Here is an 18,169-nt window from a genome sequence, read left to right on the forward strand (position 1 = left end):
CAAACAAAAAAACACCCTATGGATGCAAGAGATTCTTTCTGAACCTGAAAAGCAGCCAAACCAGCAGGCACAGTAAAGCATTTCTCCTAAATTTCTGATGAAGTCTCAAGTATGACACCTTGGAAAAGAGCATATGAGGTTGGGTGAGTAAAGAAATGTCGTCTTTTTAACATGCATGGCATTCAGTCCCTCTCTCCTTGTTGAATAGGATCTTAAGGAAGGGGGTGTTGGGGCATTGTCAAAGACACAGGTAAAAATCAATACATCACTGGGCTATTTGTTCTTATAATAGCCTGCAAAGTTGAACAAATAGTTCATAATAATAAGCTGCAATACAAGAATACTAAGTGGAGAAAAAGAGAGATAACAGGAAAATAATCAGAGTGGCAGCTAAAAGATGCATGATAGATCTCACTGTAGAAATGGAAAATTAAAAAGCCTTTCCACAATGACAACCCAATTTACAAGGGGAAAAAAAGAATGTCACATCTATTATTTTTCCAACAAAGAGACTGAAAAATGCCAAAATGCACCCCTCTCGTCTGTCTCACCAAGTAGACACAAACCTCAAGTGTATTGGTTTGCCCCCAAAACACAGAGCTTTGTGTCTACACTCAGGCTTCCCAGTACAAGCAGCCCTAGTGCAGGACTCATAAGCAGCAAACCTGAAGCCAGGCACTTGTCCGCACACACCTATCACAGCTTCTTACTTCTTTACATCCCTATGCTGCAGGAGTTTTCAGCAGCAGGAATTCTTACAGCAGCAGCTAAATGGTCGCCCACAACTTCCCAAGAAACATGGCATTGCCACTTGCACACGCTGCCGGGTGGACTTCATGAGCACTGCCAGTTCTGCTGTGCCCACAGTATAAAAGCAGATTTGGTTTCAGGAAAGGAGGTACAAGATTGACTGGAAGTTCGGAAAACTCTTTTATTACAAAAGAATAACAGAGCTCAGTATGAACAACTTAGCCTGCTAAATGCCAAGATGTGATCAACTCACGTTCAGGTAAGGCTTTCCAGTGTCTACAGGCTGTTTTGTCTAGCAGAATGCTCCACAAAGAGAAGACAAGGCATTTCTTGCAAGGAGAGTGAATGGCCATTGAAGCAAGAAACTCTGGAAGTTAAAGCTAGAGTTATTTTTTTTCCTAGAAGGTGTGAAAAGAAGTCCTCCCACAGCCTAGATGCAGCATGCTTGATTCAGAAGCCACCACAACTCAGCCTCCTAAAGCCTGCATTGTATGTATGTCACTGAAGAAGGGTCACAGTACTCTGCCTTAAACATAAGCATTTCCCTTAATGGCTATAAAATAATAAAAATGAAAAAGCAACAGCAAAATACAGATAGCATAAATGCTTTAATAAGTACTGTTTATCTGCAGAGGTGAAGCTAGAGGATAGGGCAGTTGAGTGGCTACAAGCTGGAAAACCCCATTTCCCTGAATATTAAGGAAGGGCTTGTTGTCAGTCTTTCCTGTGATACCAAAACTAAAGCTATTACAGAAGAGTTCAGAGCTAGGCTAGGCAGGGACAGATAAAGGGACACTGACCAATGTGCCCGCTTCTTGGCCAGCAGTGAGGACACCCTTGTCTCAAGAGTCCAAGTAAGATCAGGGTTATAGATGCAACATTCACACCCAGTCCACCTGGCCACCAATTCAGAGGAAAAGGAAGGACTGCCTTCAACCAGGTTTCTCTATGGCAGAAAAGCAACCATACATGGAAACAAGCCTAAATAAAAGTAGTAGGGAGGAAAAAGACGGTAACTATCTACAGGCTGCAGAGAGGGCAAAAATGCTCTTATTTGTCTCACCTCTCTCTTAGAAGCTTGTTTTTGCACTAAATCCGTGCAACACAATCAGCATTCATAGCATTGTATAAATAAACTCCAGAGACCTGGATCCAGAGCTCTGCTCAAACAGAGAACTGGGGAACTTCAGTGCCTGGTTCTTGGCATCCTGCTTTTGCAAGAGAGCTCTCTTATGCCCAAGAGAAGGGCATCTGGTGTCTCATTCACAAAATCATCCTCCTTAGATCATCAGTCTCTAGAGAGTAATTCAGAGACCACCACGATTGTTGTTTGAACTACAGTCCTCTGCAAAGGCAGACAAAACAAAGAAACCCAACCAGCTCAGTACCCATCAGACACTGACTATCTTGGCTCAGAGTACTGGCATTTGATCAATCTATTGCAGCTTATTTTCATTAAATGAGAAGGAAAAGGTGAAAAGAGCACACTGCCTCTCACAGCCATACGTTATTTGTCATCGCTAATTTTCTATAATGAGCTGCAGTAAGCGAAGCCAGTCTCTCTCCATTAATCCTGATGGGAAAGATCTTTTTTTTTGTCTCCTCATCAAGTGCCCCATATTCTTTGAATGAATATACACTACGGCTGTACCAAACACCCAGCTCTTCTTGAAACGTCTCCCACTGCTGTGAGTGGCAGTAGCAGCACTCAGCAGCTCCTTGGCTGTGACATGGAACAGTGAGGCATCATCAACCTCTATTCTCTCATGGTTTTGGTTGGTTGTTGGTTTTTTTTGTGAGTTTTGTTTGTTTGTTTGTTTTTCCCCAATATTCTGAATTCGGTATGATTGGATCTGCTTAAAAGTCAGGGCTTAATAATCCTATTAAAATAAAGAATCTGCAGTAGAAAAAAAAAAGAAAAAGCAGAAAGAAAAAAGCTGTAATGTTCTCTCCTGAAAGACAAATAAATCACCAGGCCTGGTTAATGTTTCCCCTTCTGCAACCTTAGTTTGTGGCCTTTACCAAGTTCTTCCTAGAAGATATATTGAGGCCAAGGGGATGATCTTTCAGGCTTTCTTTACTCACTTTCCCCGTAAACTGGTAACAGAGCCTGCTTATTTTTAGCAAAAGGTATTGGTTGGTAAGATTCAGGTTTTGCTTCTGGAACTATTAATGGATATTGGGCCATTTATCACAAAAAGTATTTTTAGCTCGAGGAGTTAATAGGGGAAAATCCCATGGGGTAGAGTGTTAGAAGGTAAGGGGGCCCATGAGAGCTGGTTGGCACTTAAATATCACTTCTTCCAAGTGCAACATCAGTGAATCCCTAAGAATAAGAAATCAGGAAAAGGTAGCCTGTGTGGATGAGCAAGGAATTCATGGATAAACTGAAAGGAAAGAAAAACATCCATGAAATGTGGAAAAAGGGCCTGCCCACCTAGGAAGAATATAGCAATGTTGTCAGAGCCCTGAGGTTGGCAGCCATGGTAGTTTTATGCAAAAGGTTGAGGCCAGCCAAATATGGAGCAGAACCATTTGTCTTTGGCCTGAATGCCCAAAACACCAGAAAGCCTTTTCCCTATAACTGCAAGAACATGAACAAGGCATGACCTGCTAGGCAAGAAAGTTTCGTTTGTGCAGTTGAAACAGGAGGCAGAAGGCACATTCTGGGCAGGCATGGGCTTGCTGCAGTGATTCCCAGGAAGGAAAGGTAAAAGATCCCCAACATAGATCTGCACTATGAACTCAAGATCCCTTTGGGGCTCATCAGCTTCAGCCTGAGACACCAGAGTAACACACCCACACACCTTCTTTCCCATGTTTTCAAGAGCAAAGCCAGGTCCTTTGCCGTGACATACTACAAAGACAAATTCAAGATTCAAGAATAGGCTGTCCTCCTGCCCCTTCCAGAGCTCAGCTGTGCTTTCTACACCTGGCTTTACCGCTCTCAGCTGGGATTAATACACCAGTCCCACATGGCTACTGCACAGATTGGTTATTAGATGTGAAGTGCTTTAGAGAAACAGGAGATCCCCAAAGGAGAGCCTCTCACACCCAAAAGACAACCCTAAGCTACCCCATACAAATGAAGGGCAGAGACCCCTGGATTCATAAGAACACCAGTGATTTTGAGAATACGAAGTTAAAATTGCCTAGTGAATTTTACCTTACTATACAAACATAGAACCATAGAACCATAGAATCCTTAGAGTTGGAAGGGAAATTTAGAGGTCATCCCAATGAATGAGAATGAAACAGAAAACTTCTCCTATGCCTCAACACACAATTTCTCATCCTACCCCCACTCTCTCCCATATTGAGTCTTGAACATGGCAACTCCTTCCCAAGCCTGGTAGGCAGCGCTAACAGCTTTCAAAAACAAAACAAAACAAACACACACAAAAAAAACCCCAACTAAATAAAAAAGGGGGGAAAGAAAAAAAAAAAAAAAGAAAAGCCCAGAAAGCAAAATGCACAGCTTTGTTGAAAGTCTCAGATCTAGCAAGTATTCCCTGCTACTTTTAATCGCAAGTAAAAGTAATCCTTTAAGAGCTTTGCTGGAGGGAACATTTCAGTGTTCAGCATCATGCAGAGTTCTCCAGGGAAAGCCAAACCAGAATACCAGAAGAAAAAAAACTGGGGCAAGAGGCACCACACTGATATGGCTCCCATATTGTGTTCTTAAGATGCTAGGGAAACCCAAGATTAGACAGATATTCACATGGTATGCTTGCAATAGCAGCCAGTATGCATATTTCACTTCTTAATTGCATTTATGCAGACAGCACTGACCTGAACATCAGATTTAAGCACAAGGAACAATTTCCAGCCCCTGTAAAAGTAACACCTGAGCTGCTTAAGGAAAGCAGATGACAACGAGATAAGGACCGCTGACTTCTGCGGGCACAGATGCCCACTGCATCTGAACTACAGTAGGGCTCCTCTCAAATCTCTCTCCTTTGAAACTGATATTAGACAGTTCACTCTTAGTTCATCTATTTCTTGCTCATAAAATCTCGAAATGAGGACATTTGCGACTGAAACGTCACACCAGAAGATAGGCATTGCAGAAGTGAAGTACAAGCCTAGCTCCTTGCAGGGGATGACAGGAACTTATTCTTGCAATAAAAAGAAAACAGCTTTCTATGCTTTGGCCAGACACTTCAAAGTTTCCACAAATTGATCACGAGCCTGACATTTTTCATCCAGTGAGGCAGGAGATATCCAGTGGGGCAGATCCTCTCAAAAGACACAACTTATTTCAGAGTCCCCTCTCTATAAAGTTTTATAAAGCATTAGAGGTCCTTATGCATACAAAAGTGGCAGCAACATTGCTGTAATTATATTCATTAAGGAAAACAATACCCTGGATTTCTACTACAACTCTTATCCAAAAAACACTGCAACCATTTTTTCCCCCACCTTTAAGTACTCTTTTACAAAAACATGGTAGATACTGGGGGGTAAAGACACTGCACTACTACATTAAAAAAAAAAAAAAAAAAAAAAAATAAGGAATATTTGGTCCATAATAAAAGGATGAAAGTCAACAATGCTGATTGTCATTCGATAAGGTTTCCAAAACAGGCTCTACCTCTCATTATGTATCTAATACAGACCTACCCCCTCTGCAGCTCTATCACAACAGAAGTGGCCACATACATAATATCTGCCACATCGGTCCTGAGCATGAGTCACTGCCACCCCTTTGCAAGCAGTGCAATTCATTGCTCAGACAAAACTCACAGTCAGGACAAGATGTGAAATTGGAGCTACCTCAAGAAAACCCCTCTTGTTAGGCAAGCAGATCATTTCTCTTTGGTTGGGCTGTTTAGAGAGTAGCTAGTGGACAGGCACATGAGCTTGTATCCCTTCTCTGTCCTTGAGAGTCAGCATCCATTCCTGCAGCCTGCACAGCAGGAAGGGCCCAAGGTGTCAACCCACCCCAAACTGCACTGTGTGCCTTAAGGGCACCCTTCACGATGAGCACACAGGGCCTAGCACGCTATTGAGTCAGATTAACGCTATTGAGTCAGATTACACTTTGACGCATGAGCTTTTTATGAGAGCTCCAGCACGTCTATCTCCATCAGACGATGTTTAACCAGTTTTAAAGCAGCTCTGCAGGAGTTACAACACCTTTGAGGCTGTCCTGACTCAGTAGCTATATCATGGGTGCTGGTGCCAAGAAGTCTGTGGACCAAGAGAAGCGGCTCTATTGAGCTCCACTGAAGCAGGGAACAGGACATTCATCCCCAGGAATGCTGGCAAAGCAGCATTTCATATACCATGTTGAAACACAGAGATCAGTTCACTCTGCAAATGGTACTGAGTTTCAAATATCAAGTGCTCCATGTGAACATGATATTTCTCCTCACCATCCCCTCAACTCCCACCCTCAGAGCTACATTTCCCTCCTGTTTCCAGTTTGCTGACTCCTTAATGAAGCCGCTGTACATCTCTTAACAATCTGGTCAGCAGTGGACAGATGACATCAAGAACAGACACTGTCTTCCATCCAGTTTACATGCAATCTGTGACTAAAACCGAGAGAACACTTTGTTGAATTTTAGAGATCTCAAAACAGGATAGCTTTTTTTTTTTTTTTTAAATATGTTAGAGTAAACCAAGACCAATGAACTATAATACTCATCACCCTCCTACTCTGAATTACAAAGCATTCCTGTTAGATGGGTCCAGCAATGTTTCTGCTAAAACAAGCAGGGCAGAGCAATTTGCCTACACACCCCTGTGTTGAGTGTCCAACACGTGAGCCATTGCAAGAACCTCTGCCCTCCTCCCATACCCATAACTTAAAGTGTTGCATCCTATCACCTCTTGAATCAATAGCAATTTACTACAGTAGTGCTTGGGCCAGGTCTATGATTTAGACATCCTCTTGCCTTTTGACTTCATGAAAGGTCTTGGAGCTTGGGAAAGATATCAAGGCCTATCCACATTTCTAGAAGAATACACAAAGCTAACAGAGAGCAACCACTTTATTAGCTACTATGAAGATTCCTCTATCCCATAGCAGACGGCAGCATCGCAGATTGGAGCATTTTTAGGTTAGCTTGCTGTACGTGCCAGGAAGAAGACTCACACCAGGTCAGCAGTTCCCAAGAACAGGGGATTTCAGAAATTCATCTGCTGCTGTTCTAAGTCTTCCAAAAAGGCATTTGTGAGACCTTCTGCCCCTTCATGAATGTTTCCCTGTTATTTCCCTGCCCCCAATAGCTGGAAGGTGCATTTTATGTTTTCTCCCCTTGGATTCCTACAAAAGCTTCAGAAAGATTCTGCAAAGTGCCATGTGGAAGCCCACAGTTCATCTGCCCTGCCTGGCTTCCTACATCTTTAAAGAAACTACATTGGATAGACTCAGAGTCCAACAAGTTATGGTCGCAGAACCTGCAGGAATGGGACCTCCCCAGCTTGGCCTCCATCTACATTAGTAGCACAACCTCTGCAACACATATCACAGCCTGGCCAGATATGGAACTGATGTCATCAACTACTGTAATTTCACTGCTGATCCTCAGGGAGATGAAGTGTTCAGTACTACAGGTGTTAATGCTCTTATCACAAGCCCTTCTGACACCCCCATTGAGCACAGAGGATACTTGATGGAAAAGGTCAGTTACTTGATCCAAGCCCCGCTTTCTGGATATTAGTAATTTATCTCTTAGTCTTATTAAATAATGTGCGAGGTATTCCAGCGTGGCCACAGACTCCTTTGAGTACCAGTTGCAGGTGAATATTTGAGTACCCACATTCCTCAATAATCTCTGAAATCTTTAGAGGCTTAGATGAGCATATGAAATCATGTTCCCTCTGTCACAGCAGAGGCATTAAGAAACTATGTCAGACAAAACATTTTAGAAAGCTGCTGTCAAGGATATCTGAGCAATTGCTAAAGCAAAAGGGAGAGCTGGGGATCAAGCAGTGAAACACCAGTGATCAGCCTGAACTGAGTCACCCAGTGGGGTCTGGGACCCTGAAACTCCAGCCAGAAATGCCAACAGATAAAGCTGGGGTGAGTTTATTCCTGAGAAATGAACAATGAGAAACGCGATCTGCAGTTTTAAGATCACTTAAGTTTACATCACTTACATTTACATAACCAACGGCACAGTAAAGAAGTAAAACCAGACAAGTAATTTCCTAAATCATATTTAAATAAATGCCATATTATTCTGTTCCTTAGAGCAAGTTTATAGGGTGGTGGGGTTTTCCTGCCTAAATGTACAGTTGAGACTTATTCACTAGCCACAGCATCAGGCAGGATCTGAACTACTGGAGAGCAGCAGCACCTTACTATAAAGGACCTACCAGGGTTAAGTAAAAAAGGCCTGTACTAGCTCATCACAAAGTAGCATCCAATAATTTTGCATTTCTCTAGCCCAGCATGGCCAGGTCCCATGGGTTACAAGTTCATGGATAAGCATAATCCATACAAATGCAATTACAGATCTTTATGGCTCTTAGCAAGCTCTGCATATTTGTCATGTGCTGAACTACAAGCACTTTTCAAATCCCCTTTTACGATCCCCCTCCCCCACAAACATCACCCAGTTCACCTTTATCCAGATTGAATTCTGATGCTTTTGATATGATGGAACTGAAAACTGTATGTTGCCCAGCACAAAGATTATTTTGCTTATCTCTTCCTCCACACCCTCTTTAGCCTGTACAGCCACAGGAAAATGGTCAAGACAGATGTCAGGCTGAGAGGTCCATAACAGCAGCCAGATTTTAACCGCAGGCCTATCCCACACTTCATATACACCATGTTCCTCTCAGGATAAGCACCATGAAAGGATACACCTGGACAGATCAGGACATTGGGAATGCTGCTGGAACAAGATTGGCCATAGCTGGCATTCTGCACAGGACAGAAAGACTGCCTCATCCTTCCACCTCAAATGCCTTATTCAAGGGCTAACTAAATACTGTGAGCGTGGGCACAAAACTACCAGCATCAGCCTTCTCCTGCCGCTGGGGTCTTACAGAGGAAAGAAGTTGCCTTTCTCAGGTCTCTTTGGAGAGTACAATGACCTTGTATATATTCTAGTGGTCAGTTCCCAGTCTTGACAATCTTGTAGTACACCTATCTCTGGTCCTATATGCATGTAGCCTAACTAACTAAAAGTCCTATGTGGCTTTCAGGTGCCCTGGATATCTCAGGACCTTCCCTGTGGACCTGTAACTTACCCCTAGAACAAGCATGTGGAGTTGTTCAAGGACTCTTCCGTCCTTGTATTTTTTCCTCACTAAATTTACTGCCAGCCTCTCCATTTGAGGTCAGGTCTAAAATTCAGGCATTCCTAGTGTTGCAAGGGAAGATAAGTATGCTCTGTCAGGCCACTGCAGGAGGCAGAGTACCATTTACATCAGCAGAACTCCCCAGAATTCCTTTCTAGTTACTCTGGGAACACAATGAGATAAGGTGAGCTCTGAGTGTAACCCAGCATCTCTGCTACCCACCAGCTCTGCAGGGAGCCTACAGAGGCCACACAAGTAACAAGCAACCCAGCACCAGTTCACCCCAAGGGCTGCTTTAGGAAGGGGCAATTAAAGAGCTTCAGACTGGAGAAGTTTTCAGCCTGTCACCCGTATCATTCCCCAAGACACATATGTATAGATTTAAGTGCTGGCAAAGGATGCCCTTGCTGACAGCCTCAGGTGCCGGTGTTCATAGAACAGCCAGGTGCTCCTCTCACACAGCCAGCACTCCTCATTCCCACTCTGCAGGGACCCCTTCAAGGGGCATAGGCAGAGTTGATTCTTCCTGACCTATTATGTTAATGGCCCCCGTGATGGAGGCATACAAGAAGTAAGCCATTAATAGTGGTTATAATGAGGGAGAGAAGCAATCCTTTTTCCAGTTGAGGTCGATAACAAGGCTCCCATGGGCACCTATGGGAAGTGGATGAGGACAGTTACAGGAAATTAAGACATACGCAGAGGAGTGTCGAAGGAACCCTGGTGAGATTCTTGTAGCCTGATGAGAAATGATTCACTTATTTTCCCCAGATGAATTTTAGGAGAATGGACAGAGTCACACATACGGAAGAAACTCTATACATTCACTGTATGCTACAAATATTTTGCTCAGCTCTTAAGTTTCTCTGTTCTTGAGTAGATGTAATCACAGATGGTGTTCACAACTCCTGTTAGTAAATACCTCATTTGCAATTAACTTCACTTGAAATAAAGATAATGCTAGTTAATTTGCTCTCCTTATTCCCTTCCACCTTGATGCTTTTTTAGTGAAACCTCAGACCATGACAGCAAAAATGACCATGGCAGATGAACCAAAGCCATAGCCCTGATGCAGCCCTAAAACAGCATATACCAGGGCTGTCAAGGCATGCTGAATAGGAACAAAGTGTTCTCAGCACAACCAGCATTTCCCACAGGCAGAGAAGCCTGTATTCAACCAGCTGTTGCATACTGCCCTGTCTGGGAAGGTGTTTGACCCTTCCCGTCTCTCCTGGCCACCACAGCCTGGAGCCAAAGCCTCACTTCTCGCTGGACGAGTCACACCTCCAGCAAGCCCCAGCCATAGTTAAAGTGAGGTCAGCTCCAGCCCAGCTTCCCACTGCTTCCAGTTCTGTCAGCTGTGAGACACTTCCCCAGCCTGGGCACTCTGTCTCCCAGTCCACATGCTTGGGGCTGACCCATGCTCCTTTTGCATATAGATGGCCAGCTGCAGTGTCAATTAGCACAAGTCCCTGTTTTGCTTCCTGATGTGAACATGTGCATTTGGCACAGAAACCAAACGACCTGGCTTATTTCACTGATCAGCCAGCTCCAAAACAGCTGATACTGCATTACCAGTGAGGGTCACATCAGACGGCTCATAGTTACCAATTCTCTGAGCTATTCACAGCAAACCAAACAGAAAACACTTTGGGTCTTGGAGGAGTTGGTCCTCTTCCAGCTCAAGTCTCATCCACATTCACTGTCTTCCAACATCTGAAAAACATTTGCTTCGCTGTTTTGAAAAGTAATGAATGCCAATTTTCCAGGTAGCCAGGGACAGCCACACTGCTTCAGTTAAGTCAAAACAGCACAGGTTTCTTCCATGCTGATGAGCTTAGTACTTCTATCAACAGCAGAAATAAGCAAGTAACACACACACACACGCAAGAGCATCAAGGAGTACACTGAAACTGTGCTGTTGCAATCTCTGAAACCATGAACAACAAAAAAACAGAAGTCAAAACTCACTTGGACAATAGCATTTGAGTAAAATATCATCATCATCCTCTCCCCTGCATGAGGGCTCCTTACCCTCTGCAGCCCAGGCTGCCAAATGTTACAGGGTATAACACCATGACCAAAGGGCTGAAGCCTATCTTTTATTCATACAGTGGAACAGCAAAGCCAAAATACAAAAGCTCTCTTTCCCATCTCCTTTTCAGAACATCAGTAAAAGCCCAGATTTAGTTTTTCACAGATATATCTCACTGATATGTGAGGTCCTGTCTCTGAAATGGACAGTAATATTTTTCCAATGTCACTACCTTCTTTTTGGCTTCAAAGAAGCAGAGAAGCTGTGCTAGTTTCCTAAGGAGAGGAGCATTTGGTCTTCTCACCAGATTCTGTGGGAGCTGCAGATGCCACAGCCATGAAGATTATGATTCTTCTGTGAGGATCAGGGCCCAGGAGGGGAACAGTTAAGGGAGGAATAAGATGACTGCAGGGAACAGAAAGGCAGTCTTGTGAAGCACCATCGCACAGAAGAACTGTCAAACAGAATAAACTCAAATAGAGTGCAAACTCTCATTTTTAACCATCCAGTAACACACTGATAATACTTTAATTTTTAAGAGCTTTTCCCGTAGAAGATGCTTAATGAATTAATGATGGCAAAATCCTGAAATGCCTGCAACCTCTTAATCTGATTTCAAGTTCCTCCACATTGAAGTGCTTTTCCTGGTGCCATGTGCAAGTGCAACAATACCTGGAAATTCGATTACAGGCTTTTGTTCCACCTCAAAAGTCATCTCTGATATTCTTTTATTATAGTTACAGTGAAAAGGAATCTTGCAGAGCTTTTAGAAACGCTGACATCAAAGCCCATCTAAGATTAGCAAAGTACTCATTTGCTATATGGTTTCAAGGACTACAGAAAGCTTCTCCCTTATTTAGCAGCTATACTCATCTCTCAAACATTGAGAGTAATTCAGATATTGAAAGGCAGAAAGGGTGCAGGGAATGCCTAATTCTTTGCCACACAGAGTTTCAAATGAGGGCTCGTATCCATCTCAACTGTACACAGCAATTCAGGTGGTGAGGGAAAATGTTCATTAGCAGCATGCAGGTCAGAGACAATGTGGTTCTCTCCCCCTCCCTTCACTGGCTCAGTCACAGCAAGAGCATCTGCAACAAATTAATTCCCCGGTGCACCACAGCCCCCTGGCCTCACACAGGCTGCACGTTCAGCATCTGCTGCCTTTCCTCACAAGTCCATGGGATGCTTTCAGCCAGTTGTCACAGCTTCTGCAACTGGGGACTTTCAAAGGGTTTTTACAACTGGATACAAGATGGATTTTCAAACCCAGAATCCAAAGACGACAAATATGTTAGTTTTCACACGTTGTCCAGTTGAAAAAATGGGAACAGGCTCCTCTTGCAAGAAAAGCTAGGTACAAAACTTCAGAGGACCCACATGCCTTTAAAAACCATAGCATTACAACCAATCTAAGCTCCTTAGGAAGTCCCCTTGTTGACTATTCTGTCCCTTCACACAAACAAGGTAGGATATGAACAATTTCAAGGCACTGCACATTTTGACAGTCATAGAGCATCAGCTGTGAGTATTAAAAGAGCAAGTTATGAAACAAATGACCAGAAACCCACTAAAAACACTGTTGTGTAATTTTATTACTATTAAAAGAGTAGCTTAAAGCATGAGTTCCAGAGACATGCCAGTCACTGAAGATTCTTTACAAAGTTCATATGAACTTGATGTAAAGAAGGATGAGAGGGAGTAGTATTTACAAAATTAGAGTTGCCAGATTCTGACATGAGTTACAGAATATCAACAAGAGCTGATTTTTTTTAGCCCTTCAATTTCTAATTTTCAAAGCTTCTTGACACTGACAGTCCCTTTCTCCTATGTCAACACCTCCTTCTGGGTTCTTTTTCTCACCAGCTTGGAGAAACTTCCAAGGACAAACAGCAAGCGGCCTAGCTCAGGTCATCCTAGCACTACTTGCCAGAGGGAAATACCTCCCATTCCAGGAGTGGTATCACTGTTTAACCATCAGTGTGATGTCCTCACTGGGAAATGGCTAGAAAGGACAAAGGAAGCAAAACAAGTGAAACCCATAAGACCTATTTGCCAATAGATTGCAGCAGCCCTTTGGAGACCAGTGATGTGATGTCTACACATATGGGCAGGAAGAGCTGCCTCTAGAATTTGTCCTTACACCAAGGCATTAGTTACAGCAGTCAGCCTCCATAACCTGCCTGCTGGACCTTCTTGTTACAGTCCCATACCCCTGCATGCAGAAGGGCTCAGCATGTCACCCTCTGGATAGGCTCTGTCAGAAACCCTCCCCTCTGCTTCTGGAAACAAATTCAGTTTTTTCACCTCTTGGAGTTGCTGTTCTGCAGTATCAAAAATAGCTCTAGGTTGTGTTGGTAGGATCTCAGTAGAGCTTATGTTTCTTCCAATTTACTGTAGCCTGAAATAAGAATGAAGCAGCCTAGACAGGAAAACCTAAACTTTAAGCAAAGAGCCTGGGATCTTTATCATGCAATTTAAAAAAAAAAAAAACAAAAACAACAACAACAAAAAAAAACACACTGAGAATCACATTGTTCCTTTAGCATATGCAACTCATCGGCTTTCATAGCTCAAAATCCCCTCTGTTACCCAAATGTTTCCTCCATGCACTTGTGTTTCCTGCCTATTTCTCTAGTAGCCCTGCATAACTTGAAATTTCCTTTTCTCCCAGCATATCACAAAACAGAAGGGGTTTAAAACTTTGCTATGTAAGGAGGAGGATGGCATCATCCTTCTTTGCAAGGACCAGAAGTAAAAAAAATGCATGTTCATATTCACACTCTTTTGACTGCAGAGGGACACATGGTAAACACTTAGGCATAAACAGCAACAGCAATAACAAAAAAAAATACCAAAAGACAATACTGGTAGACTTGTCTTTTAGAATTATAGATTCTTTTTAGTTGGAAGGGACACTAAAAGGTCACCTAGTCCAACTCCCCTGCAATGAACAGTGACACTTAGCTAGATCAGGCAGCTCAGAGCCCCCTCCAGCCTGACCTTGAATGTCTCTCAGAACAGAGCATCCACCATCTCTCTGGGCAACGCATCCAAGTGCCTCACCATCCTCTTGTAAAATACTTCCTTATATCCAGCTGTCTAAATCTCCCCTCTTTTAGTTTGAAACCATTCCCCTTGTCCTATATCACAACAGACTTCGCTAAAGAGTTTATCGCCCTCTTTCTCATAACCACCATTAGATATTGAAGTACCACTCTCAGGTCTCCCTTGAGCCTTCCCTTCTCCAGGATGAACAGCCCCAGCTCTCTCAGCCTGTCCTCACAGAGGAGGTGTTTCATACCTTGGATCAGTCTTGTGGCTCTATTTACAATCTATGTGCATGTGACTACTTATAGAATAGAATGACAGAGTCCTCAACAACGACTCCGTATTTTGAATATTCCTAGTAATACAGATGTAAATTGGCCTAGTTTCAATGGCTTTCATCTGTCATCTAAAGCTTCAGCAGCCTTCTTTTTTTAATGATACTTATTTTGTTCTGTATTTATCCTTGCTGTGCTCTAAAAACTATCTGGGGGAAAAGACAACAGGGCTAAGCTCCAAGTGGGAAAGAAAAAAAAAAAAAAAAAAAAGAGATGCAGCAACAAAAACACATTTCCTTGGAGTAAAGCTGTGAACAACAGGGCTTTCTATTAAGTAAGCACTGATTTGCAGGATTTATTGGCTACATGGTAGCATGCCAGTGTCTGCTTGAACCAATCTGTACACAGGAACACCTGCAAAACCTGTTGGATTGTTCCATCTAGTCAGGGAACATGGGCCCTGAGCACAACCTGTCCAATAGTATGCTGTCCCTACAGCAGCACAAGAGCACTAAGTGGTAAAAGAAGAAATTTAAGAAGCTACAGAGAAGGTTGGGACAGAAGCTATAACATGCTCCAAATGCTAAGTCATCCCTGCTCCTCCCTGTTACTCGCTACTCTTTCAGAGTTTTATGCTTTGCTGGTACTTGCTGTTGTCCTCCACCACCACGAGGAAAAGAGCCAAGCTACTCTCATCTTTGAGAGAGGTGGTTGCTTTCCCTTCTCCTCTGACAAGAGCACTTATTTACAAGTTCCCATAAACTGCTTTGATGAACTTCGATGAGGGAATTATGTTAATAGAATAAGAACCTTTGGCCAAAACAAAGTTCAACTCATACCAAAGCTGACTTAGCTTTCAAGCTTGGTTGACCACAAGTATGAACAACAAAGCTCCCCCTTCCTGAGGCACCTTCTGCCTCCCTTGGAAGCTGAACATGAAGAGTGGAAGTAGATGAGAGATCATCTTTGAGGAGCTCTAGACTTGAGCAGGAGCCAAAAAATATTGGAAACAGATTGTTCCTAAGAGGAAACTTTTTTTTTTCCCCCTAGAAGTTTCCCAACAAAAGGGAGACATTGCTTACCTGAAATCATGTCTAAACTGGTAGAATAGCAGTGTTAGAGCTGGGAAGGAAATACTTTTTCTATCCTATAAACGGAAGCCTTCCTTTGCTCTCCCTCCCTCAGTTCTTCCTCCTGAGGAAATTGTGCCTTTGTTATTCTTCTTACTTAAGGAAAGCAAAGCAAAACAACAGAAGAAAAATAGCAATGAAGAAACCATCTGTGCAGACAAGAAGCTGTGCACTATCCTGTGTCCCTGGAACATAGGAGATTCAGATTCAAATCTGTGATTCAAGAAAGTGACTGCTACAGTAGTACTGTTATTTCCACAGAAATCCAGGATATCTTGAGGTTTTTGTCTTTCTTACACTCAGGGACCTAACTTAAACTTCTGTCCTTCAGTGCACTTCCCTCCATCTGAACCATCACAGGTAGACATTACCCTTTTTCCCTACACTATTCTACTTGCACAAGCATAGTATCCTCATCACCATTAAATGAAGAGCTACTGATAAAAAGCATCATTTTACGTCTATCTAATCAGCGTCCCTTTGAAAAGCTCGAGGTCTTCTCCATCTCACTTTCTGAGGAAGTCCGCATTCATCTTACACAAAAATCTTGAAGCTCTGGGACCAAAGCTTTGTCATAATTGACTATTTTCAAATCAAAGAAGAGAAGGTTGAATATATTTTGTCTCCTTCAAGTAACTGTAAACACTCTGCTCAACTGCAGACACTTGAGTAATTCACAAACTGTATCCCCCTATCTATTCAATGATGATTTTCCTAAGAGAAGTTCTGATCAACATGAAATACTCCAGAAGATATCAGCATGCCTGGAGCCCTGACACATGCTATGGATCTACAACATAGGTAGTCACCGAGTACCTCTTGCTATCTCTTAAGAGTGCTCAAATTTCCCCTGGCAGAGGCTATAGAAACTGCAAAAAACAAACTTAAAAGTCTGCTGTAGTGTTGACAAGATTATTACTGATTACTTGAAAACCATGTCCCAGGCAACAAGAGAGATCATCAGACTTACGTAAAATAAGTTACCTCTCATGAGGAAATAACATATCATTAACAGGTAAGAAAGTGCCCCAGTCTGTTATTCCTACTATTTTTCAGTCCAAATGTATTCATCTTGGTTATTAAACTTGAGAGAGAGTTACATACATCACACAAATTCAGAGCTTCTCCCAGAAACATCTGACTTAAGATGAAATAAGTGAGCTCAACAGGCAGAATGAAACCAGTCTGGCAGCTTTACACAGGGAAACAGTTGTGTTGATAGGCAGAAACTTTTGAAAACAGCAGACAAAAAGGTGTACAGCTACCATAACCAAAGTGTTTTGGAAAGACTTCTGAAACTGCTGACCTCAAAGAGTGCTGGAAATCATTTGTCATATTACTTTGTAGTTCTGCACAGGAAACCTGGTCTGGTAAAATTTTACTTCCCTGTACACATCTTTTCTCCTCCTTTACTTACACAAAGAGAGTGCCAGATATATCTTGGAGCAAAGACTTCACCAAGTGGCCCTAGACAGCCTTAGAATAATTTCCATCTTTGCCTTAATCCTCAGCAGCATTCTTCAAGGAATAAAGTCAATAGTGCATACTTCAAATCATATAAGGCTACAGTACAGACAGGTTAACATCTGTGGCTAGCAAGAGAAATGCCTTATTACTGATAGCCCCATCCCAAGAGGAAATTGAAGTTCTTGGTTCAAGAACAAAAATAAAAATCTATTTTCAATGCCTTTAGCCAGCCTGTGAAGCATAAAGGCCTTTTACGCAAGTTGTCATGCAGATAATTAGAAGAGGCAATAGGTTTGACCTACAGATCAAAAACAATAAATTCATTTGTTCTGATCTAGATTGAGTTAGATTAGTGCCAACATATCACAGCCAGAACTCAGACTACAGGGTATCCCATCTTCCACAAAACTGAAATACACCTACATGCGCACACATGGAAACATTCTTTCACAGAACTTCAGTAGATCCAACTAAGACTGCGTCAGAAATGAGACCACATATCAGTTCTGTATGCTCATCAATGAATGTATAAATCAGATCATCCCCAATACCTAATATCTCTACTCAGAAAAAAAAAACAACAAAACAAACAACAGGGTATGATTTTTGTAGAGCTACAAAACCTACAGGCTGTTTTCTTTTTTTTTTCCCCCCCCCGATTCTAAAGAGACTGTAAAGTACGTAAAGACAATTCCAGATAAAGCTAGAATAATTCTTGATAAAAGTTGTAAAATTTTAGTTTGTATACGCTCAACAGAGAAAAAAACACTTTTACACAGGCAATTTGAGCATTGTTTTTCCTATCAGCAAGGAAAAGGTTGAAAAAAACAGATTGGATTTTTATTATCTTTTCACAAGGCTGCTTACTAGAGTTTGGTAAAATGTGAGCATAACTGAGCCTTAATTTAAAAATCATAGAATGGCTTAGGTTGAAGAGGACCTTAAAGATCATCTAGTTCCAACCTCCCTGCCATGGGCAGGGCTGCCACCCACCAGATCAGGCTGCCCAGGGTCTTATCCAACCTGGCCTTGATCACCTCCAGGGACAGGGCACCCACAGCTTCTCTGGACAGTCTGCGCCAGCACATCACCACCCTCTGAATAAAGAATTTCTTCCTAACATCCAACCTAAGCACCCCCTCTTTTAGTTTAAAGCCATTCCTCCTTGTCCTGTCACTACTGCAACTGTAAAAAGTTGG

This window comes from Lagopus muta, chromosome 2, assembly GCF_023343835.1.
Source record: "Lagopus muta isolate bLagMut1 chromosome 2, bLagMut1 primary, whole genome shotgun sequence".
NCBI classification, from domain to species: Eukaryota; Metazoa; Chordata; class Aves; order Galliformes; family Phasianidae; genus Lagopus; species Lagopus muta.